We start from the raw sequence: 20,618 nt of genomic DNA, 5'->3' as shown, positions 1-20,618 counted from the left end.
TGATGTAATGCATAGGCCCTTCGAGAGAGTATTCGGTCCCACGTGGATTAGGCCCTTCACTTGTGGAGTATGAGAAAAACTAGCACTTGAAGCCAAATTTTTGTAGAACAGGTCAGTAATCACAGAGGTGTCATTCACTGGGAAAGCCCTTACATGATGCCATGTGAGTCTCATTGCTGCAGTCTGCAGCCACACCATTAAAAGACAGTCCCAGTACTGATCCTATGTGTGAACGTGCCCCTGGGAAGCAGACATTGTTTGGATATTTCCAGCATGAAGAAAAGGTGGTTTCTGTGTAGCTAAGTTCCTGGTGCTGAATGAAATTGTTGAAGCACGTGACTTTGTATTATAGTAGGGACAAGGCAACTTCATTTTATGAGAGAAAATGCTAGGTTACACTGTGGTTAGATAACAGGCATGGTTTCACGCTGGTCTATTGTGGGAACCTGTACTGATGACAAAGCAATGAGAAGTGGTACATGGGAAGAAGCAGCAGATTTCTGAATCAGATTTACCTATGTGTTGAAGATTTCTGAGTTACACCCCAGCTGAAACTTTGCAGTATCTGGGTACACAAAGGATCCACGTGCATTCCCTAGGGGAAAAATAAATAAAAATAAAAAAATCTAACTTGTGTAGCTTTTCCTGTAGTGAGAAAGCTTACTTTTGTAGGAGTTGCTTTCTTGTACTGTGTCTCCTAGTTCTCAGGAACTTGAGGAAACTTTGAGGCTTTTCTCCTATGTTGGTTTTAGTTAAATATGGCCTCTGGGTTCAAAAGTGATGGAGGGAGGCAGGTATGGGGAGGCACAGTAGTGGTGAATGCTCTGTTTCCATTGGAAACCAATCTAAAAATATGCATGTAGCCACAGCTCAACTGTGCTACTACTTGAAGCTTTTGGCTAAGTCTGTGAAACAGCCACTGAAATAAAAGAACGAGTTAAAGTTGTAGTCTCTCGTGAGCCTTCATTTGGCCTGCAGTCCTACAAAGGAAATCTCTCATTGCTTGAGAAGGGTCCCAGCAATTTTCCTTTTTGTCTGACCCTGAAAAGCCAGATCAGTTTTGTGACTTGCTTTGTTGGGACTGTCAGCCCACTCTCCAAGCAGGGCTAGCGCTGCCCTGACAGCTTTCTGTAGGAGAAATAAGGGAAGAAAGATTCTTGCATCAGCAATTCAATTTGCATTGCTTTTCCCCCCCTCCTTCCCAGCACAAAGTGGTTTTGTTCATGCTCAAGAGCCAACAAAAAAGTTTGGCTGTGCAATGAGCTCTCTGGAGAAGAGGGAAGGGGTAGACAATGCGGCTTGTGGCTGCAGGACACAAACTTCTGCATGCCCCCTTCTCCAGGCCACCCGATGAAGATGGTTTTTGCATTAGCCAGCTGTTGTCTTGTTTCACACGGCTGTGCAGCAGCTAATGAGGCAGCAGTTGCTGGTTTTGCATCCTTGACAGAAGTAATTTAGTGTGGTAGTCAGGTGAGAACTTGAAAGAAAAAGGTTCTTTCACCACATTAGTGGGACTCAGGGAATGGCTGGGTATTTGTTTTGCTCATATTGCTATTTGTTTTTGTTCAAAACCCTTGGTGCTGTCAGAAATGTGGGAGATGTAGAGCAGTTAATCCTTGCAGCCACCACCCACCCAGGCATATCAAGTTGGTCCTTACTTGAGCAGGCTGAATAGCATTAGAGTTATTGAAATAAAAATAGAAGTTCTCTCAGTAGTTCCCTTTGGTGTGTAATTTCTGATGATAAAATAGGTTCTGATTCTGCAAAGGTCTTATTCACGTAGGAGTTAATCTAATTGCTTTTTTTTATGTAAGCAAGGATTTGCAAACTCAGAAAATTATCCACGTTATTCTTCTTCCTGTCAGCAATGAAGCAGATATACTGAATATGTGGGAGTCTCTTGTGTCTATTAGTCTTATAAAAAAAGGTCTTGCAAGCAGAGAACCGCTGAGCATGTTTCAAGGTTTAGTTTACAGCATGAAGAAGGCCCAGGTACCCAGGGCAGTAAGGCACAAAACCAGATGGGTAACAGAGTGCCTTGCTCTGTGCTCGAGTCCCTTGGGCAATGGAGGAGGAAGATGGGAGAAATGTGTGCATTTATTACCTTTTGCTGCTGAAAATGGCAGGGATTTACATATTTTGAAGCAAGGAAGAAAATCTGTTGTCTCCATGAGAAATGTAAATGACCTGAAAGTACATGGGAAGTGGTCTGGTGTCATTCTTTAAGAGCTGTGTGCTCTTTCTCAGGCTCAAGGCCATGCAGTTTGCAGGATAATCAGCCACATAATCCTCAGCAGCTTCATATGCTCAAGCAAAGGTTCGGGATGCAGAACATCTAGGCTAGCCTTCACAGTCTCTTTTAGCTATAATCATTTAGAGAACTGACTCTGGTGTCTGGTAGTGCAAGTTAAAATGTTGTCTTAGGGTTTGAGTGGGGAGAAAGCAAGGTCATCCTCTTCCTCGCTGCTGCCTGTGCAGAGACATGAGCCATGGGAAAGCTGCCCTCCATCAGAGGAGAACACCTGTTGAACTGGCTGCATCCCAGTGCTGTCAATGAGTCTGGTGAAGGCATCACATGAATATCTATTTATACAGGTGTGAGGAAGGGTGGAAGGAAATGAGGGTGAATGAACTACCTTATTTAGTAGCTCCCTGTGAGCTTGCCAAAATCCCTTAACACATATCACTTAGAATAAAAATCACTTCTGGGTGTAAGGAAGATTTAAATTGTCTTTTCTGTATTGCTAAATAATGTTTACCTGGGGAGATACAACATGTAAATTATAAATGAATAAGGAAGAGCTGGTTATATATTAGAAGTATTATCTCCAACCTGAGGCCTTCAGTCAAAAGAGAAGGTCATCTGTTAATGTTAAAGAGCACAGCACTGGGTATTTATGTTTCATATTTCTTCTTTTTTGAGTTGAATTTTCTTCACATCAACAGTGCGATGCTTTTCTGAGGAGACATGTTCCATGTCTTCTTGTTAGGCTTCCTAAATCATATTATTCTGTGATAAATTTGTGTTTCATGAGATAGAGTAAGGATCTGTAGTGTGCTGAATGACTGCTCTTCACTGGTGTGTAACAACTCAGACCATGCACACATTAAGCCTCATTTCACATAATCCATGTTCCTGTAGTGGAATTGAAATTTTTTTTTTTTCTTCCAGAAACATTATTGAAGTATGCCTTATGTCATGCTGAATCAGACAGCAGTGTATAAGAGTTACTAATTAGCCCCAAGAAGTATCCCTTGTGCTTTGTTGGATGATAGAGGGCGTATTTCTTAAACTCCAGACCTAATTTTTCACATTTACAAACATGGGGCCGGAATTATTTGCAATAATAGTCTATGATGTAGTGAATCTGAGTTATCTGGGACAGGATTGTACTGGGCAAACATGCTGGAGAAGGGAGAAGTGTATGATCTATCGAATTCTTCTTCAAATATTACCAGTGAGAATAAGCAAATTGGAATCAGATGGAGACTTGCCTCCTGTTTGCTGAAGTGAAGGAGGACTTGTGAGGGGGATATGTACCTGTCCTTATGGGCCTCTGGGTTTGTCTTCCCACAGAGCAAGAGGGGATCTTTGAGACTTTAGTGTCTCTTGGGGCTGGAATGGTTCTGTACTGCTGAAGCAGCAGAAACCATCCACTGATGAAGTGCATAGGCAACAGCAGTATTGCTGTTTAATTTAACTCTGCTGTTGTAACTGCTAATTACAGTCCTTTTATGTTTTTTTTTTTTGTTTGTTTGTTTGTTCTTTTTTTTTTTTTTTTTTTTTTTCATGTTTAAGCTGTATCATTACACCTAACAAAATGTTTGTTGTTACCTTCTGTGATTTTGAATAATTCATTGTATTAATATGTAGTTTGGGACCATCGTATATTCTCTCTGGAGAAAACCAAAGGTTGCTTCACTGTTTTTGTATCTTTGAATGTGAATGAAAAGCAGGATTTGGCTCACATGGTCTTTTATCAGGGAGTTAATTTTGAATCAGCTGAATGAATGAAAGAAATTGCAATTCAGTTACAGCATTCACAATATGTGTGAAGTATTTTTATGAAATAGCTTGCTAAGGTACAAAGTAACCTGAGCAAATCAGACCAGGACGTTCACAAACAACTGTCTTGTACTTTCAGTTAATTGTTTCTGCAGATGTAGTCATTGACAATAATGTGTTTATCAGTGTTACTGCCACTATCAATGTCATTTGATTGTGTTTCCTTTTCTTAATGGATGGGTTAGCCAAATCTAAATATAAAAATCTACTTTTTCCGTTATAATAGGGATTTTTTTTTCAGTGAGTTTTGTGAGTTGCCAAGGAAACAAGAAAACACTGAGGTAAGGTCAGAAAAATGGTGGCATGCCAACCATTGTTTCTCATATTTTGGTCCCAGCTTAGTACCGGATAAATAATATCGCTGAGGACTCCAGCTGTTAGCTGATACTGGCAGTAGCTTCTCAACAAAGACAGGTGTGGTATGTTTGTCTGGATTAGGAGAAAGTCAGTGGGAACACTTTGCCGTGAAGGGTCACCATGTCAGGAAAACAAAAAAAAAGATTTTATTTTCCACCCCAGTCCTGGGCTGGTTTATGTAGTAGCCTCATTGTGGCACTGTCCACTTGTGCTTCATTACTGTCTCGGGATTGCATTGATTCCATCTCTTGTACAGTCTGTACCAGCCAAGATCTTTCAGAGTATGAGGCTGAAATCTTCTTTCTGGCTATCTTCACAGATAATTATAAAATGTTTTCTCATTTTCCAAATAATGAAAATACTGGTCCTCTGAACATGAGGCAGACTGGTTTAATGTTAATACAAAGGTCATTCCTAAAGGTTAACTGCTTTATAAATACCCAGATTGTTCCCTCCACTCACTACAAGTTTGCAATCTGCTTAATATATGCACAGTCAGGAAAAAGCTGTAAATATAATGCTAAAAGCAGACACTTGTAACTATTGCTCTTGCCTTTCTTCAGCTTATGCAACTGTTTGCAGTAACTTGGTGCCAGCAGAACTGTTGCATCCTAGTACTTTGGGCTTAATTTTCTGTCTCCTGACTGCACTGTTCTCATTCCAGCCCTCTTGAACAGATCTGTGTGAGAAGGGTTTGCAAGACCAAGCCCATTAACTAAAAGCCACAAGTACATAACCAGCTGCTTAAGCCATCCGTCTAGAAGTGAGCTCACCCATGAAGCCATGCCAGCTGAAGTCCTGGCTGAAAGCACCTAGTAACCAAATATTTTGGCCATAAGAAGCCCTCCCCTCAAATCTCACCCAGACAGATTGCACTATCTGCTTCTTCCCTTGCAAATTTAATTGAACTGAACTTCCCACTTCCAGGGGTTTTCCAGTGAGTCTGACCTATCTTTTATCTGTAGCTTGATGACAGGCATTCTTTTCTCATTCACCTATTCAGTGCAGAGCCTAAAAGGGCAGAGGTTATCTGCATCCATGGCCTTCTCTCTGTAGGCACACCCAGAGGATCTCTGGTGGTAAATAGGATTCTAGCTCCACAGGCATGCAAGTCTGTTGAAGGTGATGAGGTAATCAAGGTTATCTCCAAGAGCTCCTTATAAAATTACAGGCTAATGCATTAACAAGCTGTAGGAGGGAAGGGTGTATTTTATAGAAATGTGGTCAGAAAGTCTGAAACTAATTGCTTAAAGTGGGTGGAGAAATCTGATCGAGTGTGATAGACATACAGAATTTTTTTCCTGTTTGCTGAATAGATACTGTTGTTTTACTGGGCTTAGTATAGCACTGCATATGTTAACTGAGCATAAAATTGTTCCTGCTACTTGGGAAATGCCTGCTATTTGGATAACTTAACAGGCCATGCTCTGGATGTTATTGCACATGCGAATTTTCGAAGTTTTAGTTATACTCCTGCGGATAAAGCCACTGTTTTTTTGTGAACTCGGTATTAAATTGTTTTCCATATCTAGTGTCAATATTTTCATTTGTAGTAAAAATGGAAACAATTGTAAAAATAAATGTGGAAGTTATACCTATAGAATGTGTATTCTGAAAAGCCTCATACTCAGAAACAATGGTAGGGAATCCCCAGTTCACACATGCCACTTAGTGCAGGTGCCTCCAAGAGAAGTCAAATGCTTGTCTGTCAACCAGGCTGCTAGTTTACATCCTTTATCCTATAATCCTAACCCTTTATGGTTTGTGCTTCATGGTTGTGCTGACCTCTTGTTGGCTAGAAAAGTTTCTGCATCATTTTTGGTGCTGTTCTGGACATGGTCTGCTATTCTGCAGGCATGGGCTGCACACGTTGCTCCTAGTGCATCATCCTGCATTTAACCATATTAGAATATTTATAAGAAGCCAGTGGTTTCATTTCCATGCTAGCTGGAGATTGGAATTGCAAATTAGAGTTACCTTCTTGGTCTAGAACTAGGATTTACATAGATGTCTACATTTGTTTAATAGCTGAATAAAATATGTTATTGTGACTACAAAAGAGGGTCAAATTTGTTGTTCTCAAGTCTGAATGCATGCCATGGAGGTGCATGTACTTACTCCATGGCAGCACGAGTGCTGGGCACCTGCTGTTGATTTGTGTCCTCTCCCCTTCCCGATACCTTGTCCTTGTTTTAATGCAGAAAAGATTTTTACATCTAAGTCTGGATAGCATCTCCTTGGTGCTGTGTCCTGTGCAGAAGTATAAATTCCCTGGGCATTGCCCATGGCCATTTCAGAGGGGTTTCTGGTGGATGTATGACAAAATGGAGATGGTTATAGGAAAGGGCTGAGCAAGTAGCATCAGTAAGAAAATACGATGGAGTGAATACACAAATTAACAACTGAACTTAACAGAACATGTTAAAATATAACTAATGTTAATTAACTCAAAATATTTTCTTTCCAGAAGCAAAACTGCTGTTGAATTGATGGGTGCTAGGGAATTTTAAAAAGTGAGAGGGAAAGAGAGAGAGAGAGTGCCTCAGAAAAATAATTCATTGTGTCTAATTGTAAGCTCCAGGCTGGGAAAATACAACAATTGCTGGTCTTTGGAAAATTGAAGGATGAGATTTTAGTGGGTCTCCTTTAATAGGAAAATAGGTGGATACAAGCCTTTGATGAACAGCACAGAAGGTTATGTAGCAGTCACAGCATATTCTGTCTTATTTGGGACAGAGAGCCAGATGCATCACTGTTACATAAGCCTGCTGACCTGCATAGAGAGCTTTGTGATAATATGAATTTGAGAAAAATAAATCCTTCTCAACTTAGTCAATGCAAGCATATGAAATTAGTGTCTTTTTGAGCTTTGTTGTTGTTTTCTCTGGAGCTGCACAGTTATATAGGTATGTTTAATGGGGAAAACCCCACAAAACACCTTATTCCTTGAAGGTCTTGCTTTTGAATGTAAAGATGAGGGGGGATGAATACTTGAGGTAAGGAGGAAGAGTGAAAAGCCTCTGAACGAAATGAAAGTGCTATTTGCTGAGTGATAGGACAATCTATATGTTTAGGGGTCTGGATCATAAGACATGCTGTAGATCAGCCATAGTGGCCTATTATTTAAGTGGTGTAGAATGGAAAAAGATCATTCCATTTTGCAGAGGATTTTTATAATTTTGATAAATTTAATTTGGCTGTATTCTAATTTGAAATGAAAGTGAGTGCATGTGTCGTCCCGTCCCCCCCCCCCGACCCAAAATTCTTGTTTAAGTTAAGACCTGGAACTGGAAGCATCAGAAGCTTTGGGGTCCCCAGCTCAGGGCACTCTGTCTGCATCCTCTGGCTGATGGGGATGCCAAGGAGTTGCACATTTTCAGAGCTTCCAGACTCTTACTTCTTGTCCTTCTGTATGGTGGGCTAACAGGGAGCTGGCAGCCTTGGAGTCTACGAGCAGGGATACTCCACTGAGTTTCTTGGCAAGCTGCCTAATGAGATCTGTAGAAGAGCCAACAGCTTAGGAGCTCTGCAATCTCTGAGGCGATCCTGGAGCAATAACTTTTTTCAAACTCCCACTCCCTGTCAATCTGCCAGCAGTGCTGTTGAAGACCAGGGAAGAGGACCTGGCAGGAAATCAGGCGTGATTCCTGCAGCCTCATCAAAATCCAGTGTTCTGTGAAAAGTGTTTCTGACCGCTTTTAGTACCCCCATGTGGAAACCCCTACATGCCAGCACCTGATCATGGAGGTCCTGCAGCCCCTTGCTTTAGATATGTGCATGCAAAGCTCAGTGAGGAGGAAGAGAGGATAAAGAGATGTGTACGTCATCCTAGTGGCTCTGCTAGTTTGGGATCATCTCTGCACTGGTCTGGGATTTACTGGTTATGCCCATATATAACCATAGGCTGGGTCAAGCAGCAGCCTGGAGATCAGCTCCTTGCCACCCCCACCTTTACGTAGCTCTGTAGCTGGAATGCAGGTCAGCAGCAGCTCTTCACATAGTGCCAGGCTGCCTGTAGTCTGATGGCCTACAAATCCTCATTTTCCTTATGGTATTTGAGGACATGGGTATTCTAGGAAGCCTAGCAGCTGATATGACGGTACTGCAAAGGCAGATGAAATATGTGTTGGCACCCTGCACTTTTTCCCCTGCTTACTTTATGGCTGACCTTGAAGTCTGTGTCTGAGTAGAGATATTGGTCCAGCACAGATAGGAGAATTGTCTGGGCACGTATGTCCCAAGCATGTACTTAAAATTCAATAGACGTCCCCAGTATAAGTTATAGCAGCCTGCTGTAATTTATACTTATCCACAGCTACAGAGTGACATTTCAGCAGTCAGAGGTCCCTGGAGGGTGAGCGTGTTGTCACTTTTTCTAGCCACAGAGCAGGAGGATGGTAGTACAACAGACTTTGAGGCTCATGATGGCCCCTGTAGGGTGAATTAGGACTAATGATGCAATGCAAAGCTGCCCAAATGACAGAGAGAATCTGGGCCACTGTGTTCATTTTGTCTGATTTCCAAATTTTTCAGTGCTCAAGGGGACAGGAATGTAAAATATTGACTTCTTTCTATGGAGGTCATATGCTGAATGCTGAATCCTCCACTACAGGGGTAAAGCTTGACCAGGGAAACTTGTTTTGCCTCCGTAAATATTGATGGGAACAACAGATGTTTTTCTTTCATCAATATATTTAAAGCAGTTAGATTTGGAATAAAATCATTTATTAAACTCTGCAGAGTTTAGATTGCTGCCTCTGAGCAGAATTTGGTGTTGGTCCTTAAGCTTTCCAGGTGACTAGGGGACTGTCCAGCTGACCTGTGGGGTGTCCAAGGCCCTACACCCACTGCCTGCGGCAGACAAGGCTGTGCAGGCTGCCTAACAAATCTTCTGCAGGCCGGTCTGGCAGCAGGTTGAGGAAACAACCACAGAAAGCCTATGATTTCCCATTGATTTCTTATTGTAGTGATACTTTTTTGATTGCTACTTAAAAAAACATCCTGCCTACTCTAGCAGTTATTCTGGCTTGCAACAGGCCTTTGTAAAAATAAATCAAAATAAAAATAAATAAAAATTTCAAATATTTGTGTGCTCCTGTCTTCCCAAGCTTTTGCTGTGGTGTGCAGAGCATCTAGAAATCCTTATCTGAGATGCTACCTTATCTGTTCTGCATGAGCATATATCATTTTCCCTTGCATGGCTGAAGGGGTAGGGAGATCTAAAATGCCTTGATGAAATGTGAATTTACTTGCCCATTTTTCTTATGCTGACAGCAGCGAGGCAAACCTGCTGATCAATTACTTGTATGACTGTGCATTTAAGGAGAAGATATTTCTTTGCTACTGCTACAGCTCTGCTGCAGCAATTAACAAAAAAAAAAAAAAAAAAAAGAAAGAAAGAAAAAGTGTTTAAGGAGGTCACAATAACTCTTGAAGTGTTTTTGGTGACTAAACATTATTCTCTAAATATTCAGTGTTGCTGATGATTTTTCCTGATCTCCTGTGAGTCATAAAATCTTGTCTTATATTGAGTGAGCCATTCTTAATGACCTTGACTTTTAAAGAAAATGTCTGTGACTCTCCCTAACTCGAATAATTTAAATGAATGTTTTTTTTTTTCTGAAGGACGGTTTGTGGTGTTTTCCAGATCAGCAAACATCCTGAAGGACAATGGCAGCCCCACATTTGCAGGCACAGTGGTGCTCTTCCCATGACAAAACCCCTCTGGCACAAAGGTTGCTGTGGTATAGATGAATGCAACCCTTGGTCTTCTGTGTAGCTTTTACCCATGGAAATATGAATATGTCTGTCTGGGAAGATCATCTGGTAAAGAGACAGCATTCTCCCGAGACTGAAAGGCCCAGATGGCTTCTACTTCCAAAGATGTTATGTTTTCCTGCTCACGTGTACTCTTTTCTGCCAGCAGGTCTTTCAAATGTTATGGTTGCACTTACCTCCTTGGCTTCCCCAGCATCGCCCACAGACCCACTCTGAGGCACAGGGTTTCCCCTCGTTGTCTGTTGATTCAGTTTGCAGTGCCTTGCTGCAAGGAGGTTGAATCGAACCCAGAAAATGAAGCATGGTTTTTTACAGGCTTCATATCTGTTACTTGCTCTAAGTACATCTGTTCCAGTTCTGAGAAAATTGAATTGCACATTAGTGGCAGAATCTTATCTTTAAGATTATGATGTTAAGGATATCTCTCTGAGAACCTGTAGGGAAAAGGAGTGGCCCACCAGCCCCAAAGGTTTGGAAATAACTGAGCTGATCATGCTTCTATTTGCACGTTTAGGGGTTTAAGGGCTGCACAAGTGTTGTGTGTCAACCTGGGTGTAAGATGTTCATCACTGAAATAAACACCGTGTGTTCTAGTTGCAACTCAATGTACTGTGGTGCTAAAGCACGCACACAAACAGTGCCATGCTGCTGTTGTATTTGAGGGTGCTGTGCTCTTCTTGTCTCTATAGTGTGAGGTTAACTCATTTGTATTAGCTTTTAAATCCATTATAACTGTCTTAATGAGAGATGTAAAGAGACATAAATAACACCAAGTTCATGTCCTCAATTTACCTTAGGATGAAAAGATCCCATACATTAATAAGTGTCAATAGATTTTCAAGGCTAGTAAAAGGTCTGGAGTGTATAAATGGAGTGGTATCTGTAAAGGAAAATCAAATCAGTAAACATCTTCCTGTGGAAGATGCTTTGAAAATAAAGGTGGTTTAATTGCTTCTTATTGTAAATTGGAATGGGGCCATTCCTTAACTAGGACTAGCACTGGGTGAACTCTTTATCATTAAAAAAAAAAAAAAAAAGATTCCAGCTGGTTTTATCTTTTGTCTGTGTGTTTCTCAACAATCTGTGATCAGACTTTGAGGTTTCTTAGTTTGTCATTTCCAATTTTTGGACTGCTTCATACCAGCATGTTTCACACTAAGCTCCTTGGCAAGCTGGCTTGCTTTGGCTGCATTTTCAAGACTATAGGTTAGAGATTGATCTTGTAAGTTCACGTGTTACTGCTGCCCGCCTGCAAAATTCTGGAATATTTGATAAGGAGGAGGTTAGGAATTGGGATTCTTCTGTAAGCATTAGTCTGTCAAAGCTGGGTGTCTTGCATCAGAACAAGAAGTATTTGCAAGGATGTTATTTTAGAAGATATTTTTGAAAGCAAATATGCAAATATATATATTTTATATATATATAGTTTTGTCATTATTAGAAGAAATAAACTTCCAGGATGGTGCTCAGCACAGCGGTGAATTCAACTCTCCATGCCCATTTGTGAGATTTACATTTGCAACACCTGGTCACTGTGGTTACCCAACCCCAATTAAGACTCTTAAATTGTCCAAAGAGTGTGAATATGAGTGTGTGTTATGTTTTCCTGAAAAGTTCCATACCGTTAAATAGCATTTCTCATATGTTTTATATTGACCAGATTCAACTGTTAATGAAAGTAATGCATTTTGCACAGAATTTGATTAAAACAAACCTCATTCATCACTGCATGAATTAATTTTTCCCTGAATTACTCTGTTAGTTTGAAAAGAAAGAAATTGACATAAATCCAGAGCAACAATGTTGAATCAGATCTATAAATGTAACACAATTTAGTATGTAATACCTTTATTAAGTACAAAAAATTAGATTACCATGATTTCGTTTTCTAACAGAAGATAATATAATTTATTTATGGTTTCAAGCAGCCATGGCTGTTTAGTTGTTTGTTTGTGTTTTGTTGGTGGTGGTGGTTTTTTTTTGTTTGTTTGTTTTGTTTTGTTTTATTGGATGCAATTGTTGTAGCTTTTCCTTTCCTCTGAGATATAGCCAAGCTCTGTTGGCCTTTAGTTGTAATTGGGATCAATATGTCTCCATTCAGAATTTAATGAGATTCACACCTCTTGAGCTCCAACATGAATCCATCAATTAAAAATTAACTTTATAAACAGCAAGTTGTGAATGAGAAGACCACATCAAATACTATTTGATTTTCTTTTTCCAAGTACAGAAATCAAACGTTTTTGTGAAGATCAGTATGCTTTTGGTTAAACAACATTTATTTACCAAATGGCTAAGGGATCCCATGTGTATTGTGGTAAAAAGCAGCTTTGCAACATTTTCTTTCTTGCAATCTCTTTCACCAGTTTTTCTATAATCAGATAATCAAACTTTGTCTAAATAAAGAAGTTTATATTATGAACTCAGGTTGTACTATGAGACATACATGAAACAATTTATGGTAGATCATTTTTTATTGACATATGCCACAGACTTTTAATTTTCTGTAATTAATAGAAATTATAAAAATGGCTCATGATTATATTAGTCAGACCAAGTAAATTATCTTTAACTTTATTATCAAATGTTGAAGAACATCACAAGCCTTCATGCCTGCCATTTTCTCTCATTTGTGCCGCTGTAGCTCCAGAACAATGGTAAAAGCCAGTGGTGCTTCAATGATACCAAAGAGGGGATAATATGTGATGCTTAGTAATGGCCAATACAGAGCAGAGTAAATATTTTATATTTTGCAGCATACATTATTTTCAGGTGTTCACTGTATATTCTTCAAACATTTGTTCACAGATTATATGCATGTCCTTGTTGGATATAAAGAAATGTTATTAATTCCTTGAATTTTTCACTTTCTTTCCTTTAAATACTTCTAATAATAATAACAACAACAAAAAAACAATGATGTACCTACCCTGTATATCAGATCTGAAGCATAAAGCACTCACTGTGTATTGGTGACTTCAGGTCTTTGATGTTGTGTTAGTTATTATCAGCAAATATTCCCAGTATGCATTGGCTAAGATTAGTCAAAAAGCAGAGTGATACTGTTGGAATTACATGATGGTCCACTGCCTAAATACACGTCAAATACTTGGAAAGCTAGCAGACATCATTTTGATATGCTTTTTATAGAGGTATCACAAGTTTTCATGCTTTCTTTCAAAGAATCAGAAGAAAATTGTGTGCTTCCTATGATCTTACAGTTTCCTGAGACTTAGTGCGTGATGAACAAGGATAGATGGGTATTGTACGGAGCAAATAGAACAAATAAATCCAGGCACTACACAGAGGTTATAAAAGATTGAAGAACATCAAGTGGGCACATGAAAATGGATTGCTGATCTTTGCTATGTTGGGAATGCTTCAGCCCTGGCTTAGGCAGTAGAGCATATTTTTATTTTGTAAGGTTCCCTTTAAGGCTTCAATGTCATGAAGAAATCAGTTTTGTTTAATGACCTTCTGCATTAGCAGTTCTTTGTGCTGGTGACTGAAATTGATTTTGCTCCTTTTGTGATGTGGAGGAGCATGAACCCAGCCTCTGCATCGCTGCTCAAGCAAGTGCTTTAGCCATAACAAAGAACAGGAAGCCATCAGATTTCTGAGCACCAGAAATACCCATGCTGAAACTTATAGGTTCACTGTTGATAAAGACTCAGCTGGTTTTTAATCACTGTGAAGCCCTGCTGGAAACTGCACCTTTGTGCTTATGCACTGCACATGCTTGGTTGATAATTTTCTTTGGTACAGTGACATCATGAAGACCTTCTTTATTTGCCTCAAGCATTTCACAAAAGAGATATCCTCCCTGACATGAGGAATTACAAAACAGTTCAGTAGTCATTTACTTTGCCATATTATTTAGAGTTAGATAAGTGGTATGAAGAAAAAGAAGAGGAGGTGGGTGAATAATAAATATGTCAGGAAAATAAGACTGCAAGGAGCATAAAGGTTGAAAGAGACCTGGAGTGGAGAATAAAATGAGGGATAAATAAGTTCATATGGGAAGGAACAATGAAAGGAACATGAAAGAGAAGGTGAAGAGTGACAAAAATAAGAAACTTAATTGATTATTAACTTTGAAGAAACAAGCTATACAAATGGAAAGAAATTTATGCAAATAATGACTTTAAGACTGTAAATGCTCTCATATTTTGCAGTGCCTGTTTCACAAATATCCATTAATGTTGACTTTAGAAAATTGGAGAATTTGATTTAAATTTAAATTGGTGGCTGACAAAAATGTGGTCACTGAAGTGAAAACAAAACAAAGCAAAACAATAAAAAAGTATGATCATTGAATTAATGAAGTTTGAATCAGACTCTATTATTCTGGCCATACCAGTTTTCAGACCTGATACGTTAAGAACTGTTTTCCCTTTGAAATAGTCAGTAAATATGGGCAATGATGGGTGGCTCCTGTGCAAGCAAATGAAAGGCTGAAAGTGCAAACTCTCTATCTTCTAAAATAAGATGAGTCCTAGGGACTCATCTCTCTGATCCTGCATAGTTTCTATGTGCACTGACAGGATAACAGAGAAGAGATTTTCTGTTAGTGGAAGGCAAGGAACAGGGATATGTTCCTGACTGGTAGTGTTAGGTGATGGTTGGGCTTGACTCATGGGTCTTTCCCAACCTAAATGATTCTGTGATTCTTTAGCCTAGTACCAGCAATCTTGTAGCCTTCCCTTTCTTCCCCTGAGGACAAGAATAACCTGCAATAACCTGCTTGTTGGCAGTACAGCTTAGGGCTCTATGTGACCATGAAAAGAGAGGAAACTCCAAAAACTGGTTTGGATACACCTACAGCAGATATAAAGTGTAATATCTTAAGAAGTCTGCAGAAAGCTTCTGGTGTTTTATCAAATCAGAAACAGGTCTGAACACCACCTTCTGATCCAAGATTCTGTACTCAACTAGTGAAGTTGAGTACGGAAGGACTGATTTAAAATCTCTTATCTCTAGGATTCACAGTTGTGCTCTTGCATGGCCGGCACACTTCTGGCTCAATTACTGTCTCTTGCATACCCTATTGTTTTTGTTTCCTACAATATCCCACATAGCTTCTTCTCCAAAAATTATGGTCTCCCCAGTATTATTCTGCCTCATTCTGCAAGATATTTTTTCTAGTTCTGTTCTTCCTCTTTCTGCTTGGAAAAGTTTTCCTATCCTAAGGTAGAAGCCATAGAGGCTTTTCTTTTTCCCCCTCCCAGTTTCTGATTTTATTCTTTGGGACACATGGGACGTGTTTTATTAATGACAGTAAATTACTATTGCTAGCTGGTTATTATAATAACGATTACAATATATCAATGTTTTAGAATTTTGTATGTGTATATCATTTCCCATGCTCTTGATATACTAAGATGTATGTTTCTGTAACATATAATGTTTTAGCCAACAAATGCAGGCAATTCATCATTGATGTTATTTAACAGTAATAATGATTCCCCATTGGAAAATGCAAAGCCAGACTTTGAAACTTGATATTTGAAGGAGGATTCAAATGATGAATTTGAAGTTATTCTGGGAAGAGGCATAGAAATAGAGTTTACTTGGAAGGTTGGATTTGTGATGGTTGTCATCCCTGGAACGAACTTTATCCAAAAGTCTATTTCTGTGGATCCCAGCTAATGTTATGAAACAGTGTTGGGAAGATGGCAGGAATTGTTCTTTCTCATATTGATAAATGGATGAGAGGAACTTGTTTACAGGAAGGAGTAGCAAAAGTATAGGATATGCTTTTCATCTTAAAATCAGTGAATCATGGGAGAACATCTTGATGTGTTTAAAACAATTCAGTTTCCACAACTTGTTCTCTTAATGCTGGAATTATTGTGTTTTTACGGAAGCACCAAGGCACACTACTTTCCAAATATTTTATTTTGGCCTTAAATGAACAATGTTTCTTTAAATTGTGGTAATCCAGGTTCTTCTCTTACGTTTTTCTCTTTGTATTTTCACCTTTCTCTTATCCAGGAAACAATGTATCGCTCACATAGAAGAAGCAATACTGCTCTGAAGGAACACGGAAAAGTTCTTTGACCTGGAGGTTACCACAGCTGCTTCATTATGGGAAAACTGAGAAGCTACACTGATTTACCATCTGCCATGTTTTAGCCACAAACTGTAGTGAAAGTTGGCCTTGTGAGCCAAACTGATGTGTGGTTTGAGATTTTGTTTGTTTGTTTTTCTTAGGATCTAAGCATTTGCATTTTAAAGAAAAATCTTTGTTAAGTACAGACCTGTCTTTATGGGTCAGCTTATGTGGGCATGTAATATCTTCAGCCTCGTATGGTCTTGAGGATCCCTAAACAATGCTTTGATCTGAGTTAGGATGCTGAGTAATTCTGAGGACACGTTACTTGAGGTGCTGGCTATGAAATGAAATTTTAAAAGGGTAAGTAGGAATTGAGGAGGCACTTGGAACATCAAAACACTGTGTCGTACTACACTAGATTGATTATTGTAACCATATGAATAGGCCACACCGAATTTAATTTTTGGATAAGTTATTCACATGCATACATGCTTTTCCTGAAATAGGTGTTTTTGTGCACACTGGTTGGTAATATTACATGTCGTTGCAAAATGTTTTTGTAAGTACATTTATGTAAGTAAAAGTACATTTATGCACCTATGTCCCCTGCTATTCATAACTGAATACCTATTTGTGAAGGCAGGGAGATGTGGACACTTGTGCGTAAGCGGTTGTATGGATATGTACATTCCTTTTTTAACTAAAGCTTGCACACAGCACTGTTGAAGGCAATACTCAGGTTGACCTGAGTGGGAGTAGCTATGGGTACTGCTCTCCAAAACACTCCCTTACAGTGTAATGCACTTTCAGTGTTGATAACCATTTTATGACTTTTTTTTTTTTTTTAATGTTGAGCTAGCTGCTAGAATGTGCTGGTCTTTACAAAGCTTTGTCTCCCAGTAATAGCAGATATTCTTTGAAAGGAGGCAGAAGGATATAAACTGTGGAATCCCAAATCAGATTAATGTAATGTGCATTTCTAGATTATGATTAGTAACAAGATGACACGTTGGCATGGTAACACTTGAAGCTTAACTACAAGTTCTTAAAATAAAGCAATGACATATGTGTAGGTTTCTCTCCATGTGCATCCCCTCCACCTGAAAACATGTATCATTTCCACAACTCTCAGGCAATTAAACCCTACTTCTTACTTTTGAATTAAGTGCAGAACTAAAACATCATGTCTCTTTCCTAGTAGTTATGCATAATCTCCCACCATGAGTTATAAATTTTGGTAATGAACCTTCGCATTTTGTGACATCTTAGGCTTTCTGCCATTCAGTTTCATTTTAAAATGATTAGTGTAAGGAATATGCATCATTCCTTGAGGTTTTTACCACATCGATCTTTAAATTCTGCCACTTTCTAATATGAAAATCATCTTACCAATATTGGAAAATCCTGTTTATTATTTAAATTGATAGACCAGTGGGTGCATTTCATGTGGCTGAGGATTGGCAATTAAAATCCCAACTTTACCTGAAATTGCTGTAATAAAGCGGTAAAGTTTTTAATGTGAGATTATCAGCTGAGGCTGAGAGCCTAGCTATTATTTTCTGGTTGCCTTATGGTGGAAAGTGCTGTCTAGTTGCCATAGAGTCTGTTCAGTTTCCTTTCACTAAGCAGGAGCTAACTTGTTTAGATGTACTGTCTATGGCAAATGTGCCAGGCGCTGCTTTACATGTGTCATTGTTTTGTGTTAAACTTTCTCAGAATGCAAAATGGGGCACTTTGTTCGGATTGCTTTATATGCACAATATTGCTTTGACCAATTCCTTACAGGCAGAGAATTGAGATGCTGCTAAGTTCTAACTAAGTAAATACAGCCTTCTTCTGTCACCCTATGTGGACAAAATGGGCAGTATTACATGAGGACTTATTTGGCAGTTCATTTATTCCCATATACTGTACTGTATAGAGCATCACAAGATATTGAAAATGCAGCTTACAGTATTTCCACAGCTCCTTATGCAACCTTGAGAGCCTGAATTCTGTTCTTCACACCAATATGTATGGCATATGCTGGGAGTACAGTGATTGACTCCTGCACGATAATCACGTTACATTCAGAATAATACAATTGCCAGGAAATATTTCACATACACACTTCAGTTCCCAAGTTAAACCTTATGCTAAGGCATGGCTGATGTTTGTCCTTGTAGACTTTTAAAAAGTGGAAGCCCTGATCTGTGCTTCACAAATCTACCTGCATTTCTAACTTGCAGATGAAGGATTTCAGTATTTGAATTTTCCATGGTTGTGGGGTGGAGGGAGGGACATGTGCATGCTGGGTTTTGCCACTAATCCTTCGGAAATCCTTTAGTGCCTTAAGGAGGCAGAGGGGAAACAGACATGAGGATTACAGAAATTTGCTCAAACCTCTTTCCTGCTTCAGCAGAGTTCCTTTAAAATATATTGTGCCTTTGGCTCCAAACATATTTGCATTAGAAATCAGTAGCTATGGGATTATGGACAGGAATTTTTGTCCCTGTTAGGAAAGAAAGTACACAGTTTCTTATGTAGGATGTGAATTAAAAATACATCTGACAAGTTCTACGTTGGCATCCATGCACAAACCATTATTTGACATTGACTTGCAAGTTGAAGGTAAAGCCAAAAAAAAAAAAAAAAAAAAAAAAAGAAAGAGGAAGTTTAAATGTATTAGATGAAACACTTGTACCACTGAAGTGTCCAGCAAATTTCTACTGGGAAAATTTCTCCCTGGGACCAAGATTTCATGCTGTCTTCTACTTGGCTAAATAAGTGCTCACATTTGATAGGCACTAAAGCATCACACTCTGTTTAATGTTTTCTATATGCATAGGAGTGGAAAAGAGTAGTTGTGGAGACCTACCTGTATTTGGCATTGTTGGTATCTGTGGTATAAATCTCTGTTCACTGTTATTTCTTTATGTAACAGACTCTTGCTATTGGTATATGAATGTAAATTCCAATATATGGGAGGTTACTGTGCAGTGTGCACCAACCGATGCTGAATATCTGCATTTCTCCACTCTCTGAATTTTGGTTTTGTCCTCTATAAAATGAAGAAAAATGTAATTAACAGGACAAAACCACTTTTTGCATAAAAACCAATACATAAAAAGCCTGTGTGAGGCAATTCATGTACTCACTGATGGTCCTAAGCGGATCTTAAGAAAAAATGAATAAGCTTTTAGCACAGGGGGGGAATTTTGTCTTCTAGGAATTAGGAGTAATTTGATGGTACAGAGCTACCAAAAAAGAAAAAGAAGGAAAAAAAAAAAAAAAGGAAATTGGAAAAAAAGGAAAAGTAGAAAAAAATGCGGGCCTGAGAATCAGAGAGTTCAAAGTGGTGATTCTCTATCTTGCTCCCTGTGATGACAAACAAGTCTTAAGGAATATGTAAATAGTTCAAAGAAAATCACTACAGGGCTCACAGTACGTCAGACAAGACACAGCATGGAACAGATTTTTATAGCTTGTTTATAAATTAGGCTTCTGTCTTTTGTTTGGAATTTAGAAAAAGAAACCATGTAAATTAAATAAGGAGTAAAGATTCACTACTCACATTGGACTGAAACAAAGATATTTCCCCACCTCCTGAGGTATTAATGAGAAATCTGGGATGAATGGAGATCTTGCCTTTTGAGCATTATTGCTGTGCAGATATTTAACTCTTCTGCACAGCCACCAGTGTGATGGTAACCAGATATCATGAAGAGAAGTTGTTAGGAACGCAAACTGGGTTCCTTCCTTGAAGAGGTGCCAAAGGATGCACAAAAAGGCTGGGGTTTACAGCTTGATACTTGCTAAACAGATGTACCAACTTAGGTGTGTTTTTTTCAGGGGGGCGGGGTTGTAAATAAATACAAAAAGTTTAAACTTTTTGGTGTCAAAGTGGAGAAGCTAACTGAGAAGTTTCAGTAACATTAAAGGGGCCTCTCTTGCTTTGATCTGTTCCAGTAAAACCTTACAGATAACTTTTCAGCAAAGATTTCCACTCTAAGACATATGTCATGGGTATGAACTGTATATATGTATTAATTTTCAGTGTAACTAGGGGGCATACAGGATTGTAATGAAGTCACAAAGTCTACTTGATGATTATCACAGATTTGTAACTCTCACTTAAATTATGTAAGATATGTTGACATTTTATCTTGTTAACAAGATGTATTTTTCTATGTTAGTTAAATGTATAATTTGTATAATTTTGTATATTAAATGTATGCATATTTTAAATTAAAAACTTTATAATTTTAATTATTTTTAAATCTAAAATGGTGATGGAACTTCTGAAATATAGTTGTAAATGCAGCTGTATCCTGGCACAGAAACCTAGAAAATCTCCATTTTGAGGAAAGGCCAGCAACCACC

At 38.8% G+C, this 20,618-nt stretch overlaps 1 protein-coding gene across 4 annotated transcripts in view; it reads left to right on the top strand.

Moving 5' to 3' along the window:
* C4H4orf50 (chromosome 4 C4orf50 homolog) overlaps positions 1-19,770 on the top strand; it is an 82,065-nt gene extending 62,295 nt beyond the window's left edge. For 3 of the 4 annotated variants that reach the window (XM_072037784.1, XM_072037781.1, XM_038177953.2), the window contains one exon: positions 16,196-19,770. The gene's annotated coding sequence lies outside the window, so the exon portion shown is untranslated. Of the gene's footprint in view, positions 1-10,048; positions 11,211-16,195 lie in introns of those variants that run through there. The other variant, XM_072037786.1, reaches the window with a different exon arrangement.
* Positions 19,771-20,618: the final 848 nt, after the last annotated feature.

The sequence above is a fragment of the Anas platyrhynchos genome, chromosome 4 (assembly GCF_047663525.1).
Source record: "Anas platyrhynchos isolate ZD024472 breed Pekin duck chromosome 4, IASCAAS_PekinDuck_T2T, whole genome shotgun sequence".
Taxonomy (NCBI): domain Eukaryota; kingdom Metazoa; phylum Chordata; class Aves; order Anseriformes; family Anatidae; genus Anas; species Anas platyrhynchos.
This window is presented reverse-complemented; position numbering and strand designations above follow the sequence as displayed.